The following is a 6,000-nucleotide window of genomic DNA, read 5'->3' on the forward strand; positions in this document are numbered from 1 at the left end:
CTGTGATATTAATCACCTTGAGTTTTCCATTGTTTCCTTTCAATAACTGGACAGCTTCCAGCAGAGCTATTTGCTTTTTTATCCTTACATTTAACATTTTCTCTGACTGCTCAAGTACCTAAAATATCCCTCCCACCAGGTATTCTTATTCCACTTCCATCAATGCAGTTTAACAACAGTGAAATATTGTCCACTGCAGAAAAGACCTGAGCTACACATAGTCTTCTATCTTCAATACTAAGGACATCCTCACTGACAGTTTGCATGCAGATATTCTGGTTTCAAAGTCATATTTTTGGTCTAATTTCTATGATTATTTTCTGCTCCATACTTAACAGGTATTGCTACCTGAGAAACAGACTTCTAGAAATTGCCATTCAGATTCATTTAGTCCAGTGTTATCCAGAGTGATGTCTATAAATAAGGAAAGAATCAGAACACCTAATGGGGTGGAGAGAGAAGTTTGTGATACAACTGCCATGAGAATTTTAGACAATAACATGAAATTCTGGAGCTTTTATGTTGCCTAGAGACCTCTGAAATGAATCTCCATGGCAGAATCTTTGTATGTAATATCAGGATTGGTGGGGGCAATTGTGGAGGTTTTGTAGCTAAGTGAAGGAGTGAGCTTTTTGGGGGGATGACAACAATAGCATCGTTTCTGTGATGTTTTCAGGCACCAATCCTAACAGATGAAACATGAGTGATTCCACTTTGCAAGGGGAGATATGGAATATGTCCATAGTTCCCATTACAGGAATAAATGATGTTATGTCCTTGTTTCCACAACAGAGACAATCTCGTTTTTATTGTCTATGTGCTATGTTATTTATTTATGAGAGGGAATCTGGTGCTACTCATTGATAACTTTTATGTTGCTAAATAAAATTGAGGAATTTAAATGCATCATAAAAACCCCTTCACCATTTGACCCCACTCCACTTTATTAACCCTACCAATAGTATGAGTCTTTTAATAAGCATTATTCACAAGCCAAACTGGATTATATCTAATTTTTCCCAAATTGTTCAAGGATAATATCTGTATTCCACTATCTTCCCTGAATAATCTTTTAAAAATATTTATATAGTTTATGACATTAGTCTATGTCTTAAAGGTGAGGTAGTGTATCATATTTCTAAATAATAGGAACATAAATTGTTAAATCACTGAGAATCAATTTCAAAAAGAATGAAATAAACACAAACAAGTTCAGTGTTTTTGAAATAAAAAGAACTGACTACAAATATTTGGGAGATACTGTATGTTAGTGTCTAATTCCATCTGATCAGAAGGGAGGTAACATTAAACCATGCAGAGCACATGTTGGCTGCCCTCCTGTCTCCCCATTCATGTAAATGGTAGTGGTTGTACAGCTTGGGAACATTAGCACTTCTAACGGAATTTTATGAGCTCATTACTTACAAGGTAATCATGGAACTTGGATGCAGGCCTCTTAGAGGACAGACCTATGCTATTGCTGCTAGTTTGGTTCAGAGGTCACATTGAGGCTGGTTTGGGAAGCACCATGGTGAAGACTTAGTTATTGCTAAGTCTGCCAGAAAATTCAAGCATACGTATGGGCAAAAGGCATTCCACCCTCCTCTTCCCTTTAAATTTCGCTTTCTGCTGCCTACTAGCATAGAGAAACCATGTCAGGGGTTAATTTCCAAAGTCTTAGCCTCAGCATCATGAAGCAGAATACAAAAGGATAGATGTGCAGCAGAGAGCAATTAGCTTACAAGTGCACTGATACGGCATGAGATACCAGAGTGATAAAAGTACAACATACTCTGTCATATTCAAGGCATAATTCAAGAGAGTATCACCACTAGCCTTGAAAACTACTAAACTGTAAATCTCATGTATTGTTGAATTTACTTTTTCTTAGCAGGATTATTCCCTTACATTCATTTCATGCCAGGCTTGTCTAATAACCTTTAGGAGAGATCACTTTGCTTATTGATATTTCTGCTGTAAAATAAAATGATTCCTGATAGGTTAATTTATTTTAGTGTTTTTATTCCACTTGCAGGGTATAGATCACTAGCTGATTATATTATAGGCTTGACATTTGTTATACTTCTTACTTGTATGATATTTTGTAAACCAAAGTTTTGAAATTTTATCATATATTTCTTAATACTACTAAGAATAATGTAAATTATATATAATACTTCAAATTATGCAAAATATGACATTTGCGAAAATACACAAATTTTATCTAAGGAATTATTTGATCATGAAAAATAAATTATCACAGAGAAGCATTTTTAATGGAGTACAAGTTTATGGAGAAAATAATTCTACCCACACATTTCTAAACCAAGGAAATGAGAATGCAAGAAACTTTTAAAGTTGAAACTCCTACAGAAGTAAAATTTTATTAATGAAAATTTCACAACCACATACACTAACAAATACATTTCAAAAACATAATATATATTGATAAAGATCATATTTGGCCTTTTTGCAGAGGCTAAGAAACCACATTTTTTAACTTACAATATACTCTTTCTAGTATGGACGCTGAAGGCTCACTTTACCTCTGAAATTGAAAATATATCTCCATGGAATGAGAGCAATACAAATTTCCTTTAAAATATACATGCACTTTCTCCTAGAAATAGCAATTCTTCTAGGACTAGAAAACCACAAAAAATCAAGCTCTGAACAGATACAGACATTAATACTTCTTTAGGAGTTTCTGTTCATAGAGAAAGGTATCCAGAAATTATTTTGATACCAAAGGCAAGACCTCCAACATGATATCCTGTATTCTAGGAGCTGGCTCAATTCTGGGTGGTTTTGCTTTTATTATTATATCAATAGTTGATTGTATAGTAGTTGGCTAATAGTTGACTATATAATATTGTGACTCTTTCCAGGGAGTCTTTCCGGTTCTGCTCTCACTCAGTAACAATGTGGAGCTCTCATATGGAGGTGACCTCTCTCCCTCACTCTTTCCTTGTGAAAAGAGTATCCTTTGCAAAGTAAAGCAGAGGCAAAGCAATCTACTAAAATATATGGGTTAATATATGCATAAACGTAAAGTGGACACATAAACTAAATTGACTTTAACAATAAAGTTTTTATGCTGAAATACTTCCCAAATGTAGCTGAACATTTGAAGAAATGTTCAACTGAACAAATGTAACTATGCATTTCTAGGAAAAAATTTTTGTTAGATGAAAGCACTAAAATTCACTAAATTATTATGACTAAAGAACTTTATATATAACATATTATTGAGATTATTTCAAGAAAGTACTATCATTCTATTGTTGTATATTAAATTTCATCCACCTTTAAAGTAAGTGAGGATATATATTGGGGGTAATATGCATATGTGGTATCAGGTTGAGGCAGCCTTTTGAGTCACTTAAATCTATTCTATTATTGCATTAAGTCAGGGAAACAAATTTCTAAGTGATCAAGTCTGTTTAACTCCATATAAAATCTAATTTGACTTAACAAATGAATGTGGGTCATTATTTTAAGAGAAATCATCTTACATAACATATGCAAGTGCCATAAAGAGACAAATACCTGACCATATATATGTATATGGTCAAAACATCATATATATGGTCAAAACATATACATAAATATATTATATATAAACACACATATAAACATATCTAAAGATATAACATATATAAACATATATATAAACATATATATATATCAAAACATATGTATATATATGGTCAGCCAAACATCAGTGAAGAATGTCTCTTAAACAAAGAAAGAGGTAAAATGAGAAGACACAGAGGAGGCGCCTCCCATGGCCTCTGTTCTTGGCTGTAGCCCTCTTCACAGCCCTGCCCTGTGAGTATACGTGGCTAATAAAGAACTCAATCTCATCTGTACAGTCTCAGGTCAGCTACATTCACAATCCAATCAGATGAAGAGAAAATTATTAAAACCCATGGGTCCCGCATGACATCCAACATGTGTAAATTCACACCCATCACAGAGGAAAAGTGTAGCCCTGTCAATAAGATTGGTTCACAGAGGCCCAATTGACCTGGGTCTTAAGGGAAGTGGTGGAAGCTGAGTACCGTATGTCTCTGTTTCTGTGGCTGAGTCTCCTTCTCCTCTGCAACTGCACCAGTGGAGACACAAAGGTATTTTCCTCACTTGCCACTTGTGCCAAACTGTTGGTCAAAGCCCTGCAAGTCCTGGGGAAAGCAATCACAGCAGAGACAATTGCCTGGAAATGGCACCAACAACTAGACTCAAACTCCAGGGAATAACTGAGACCATTGAGCACCCACCTGCAGATACCCTGCATCCAGGGCAGAGAAGCCCAGCGGAGGCACAGGAAGAGACAGCGCTTGAAGGAATGCAAGTTCAGGGACCTAGATATCAACTCTACTATGAACAACAATGGCAGCAAACACAAGCGCAAGCCATGAAAATACATTACAACAGACAGTTATTATTCTTCAAGTAATTATGATGTTTAAACATTTTAATGTGTGAATCAATGTTAAAAATTTGAGTGTAAAGTAAAAGAAATATGCAGAGTTGGAAATCGGGGGCCACTAGAACGCAGGAGCCCCATGAAGTAGGGGTGCTGCTTGGACAGTTCTCTGGAGGGCGCATACATAGCAGAAGATGCGCCAGGTGACACCCCAAATTCAGGAAATTTTTTTTTATGTGAATAAGAATTAAGAAAATGAAAATTCAGAACTCAGAAGAAAAGTGAAAGCGAAATGATAAGAAAGCCTAGGCAGACAACTTCTCTGCATTACGAACCAACAAATTGAAAAGGCTTACCGGGTTGCAGGGAGTTTGTTAGAAAGGACAGATGCAGCCCTAGGCTGCCATAGCGATGACCGCATGCCAAGGCCTGGGAGAAAATGCCCTGATCTCACAAGCAGAACAATAACAATCCCATGTACTCCACAGAAATTGCAGGGCTGACCCTCACCCCGCTGGACTAATCCAACAGGTTATCGGCCAGGGACCATTTCGCAAAGCAGCCTTTTAGTGTTGCTGAAAGCATTGCGCTGGGCAAGCCGCGTGGCGCTTATTGGCTGGGTCAGGGACGCTGTGACAGCCCCAGTAGAGGCACTGACCTCTGATTTCCCATTTTGGGCTATTAGAGCCCAGGCCAGCGCTGCACTGAGAGCAGACCTTCCGGTGGGTCTGCTATTTCACCGAGCCGCAGTACAGGCCACATGATGGTACATTTAAAATTATTTTTCGCATGCATTATTCTTTTTAATATAAGGTCAATGAACCATTGAGGTAGAATGAAACAAAGTTACATTTCTTCCTGAAGTACAATATAGTAAAATGAGGTTTGTAACTGTTTTCTATCAAAGGGAACATAATTTCTTAGTCCATTCTGTGTTGATGAAAATCTCTCTGATTTCTGAGATTATCCTGACAAAATGGAATCCTTTGACAAGCGGGCAGTGTAAAACAGATGTTCTCCAGCCAAAAGTAAATGAATTAATTAAATTGATGAATTTGCTTTCGTCCTTACTTTGCAAAACCTTAAGACACAAAAACTTGCAGAATTTTTGAGCAAATCAGAATCAGGAAAAAGGAACAAGTTTTTTTTTTTTTTTTTAAGTACTGTAACTTTCCTCATAAATGTAAATTTATTTATTTTTGTCTCAACAAATTTAAATAATTATATTTCCTGAATACATACATTGTCTTGAAGTTCTCCGAGATTCCATTTTGTTCATTCATTCTTTTTTTTTTTTTTTGAGACAAAGTCTTGCTATGTAGTCCAGGCCAGCCTAGGACGCATAGAGATCCTCCTGTCTCCAGCTGAATACTGGGGTTATAGGTGTTCACCACTACACCTGGCTCCTCGATTGCTTTTTTAGCTTTTTATTATTTCTTTATTTATTTTTGGTACCGGGGATCCAACTCGGGTCCCTGTGCTTGCGCAGCAGGCGGCGAAACCACTGAGCTAAATCTCTGGCCCCTAAGGTAATTTTTTTTTGCACCGGGGTCGAACTTGGGACCTTGCAC

Source organism: Heterocephalus glaber, unplaced genomic scaffold (assembly GCF_053883595.1).
Source record: "Heterocephalus glaber isolate CG9 unplaced genomic scaffold, H.glaber_assembly_v1.0 deba00001538, whole genome shotgun sequence".
NCBI lineage: Eukaryota > Metazoa > Chordata > Mammalia > Rodentia > Bathyergidae > Heterocephalus > Heterocephalus glaber.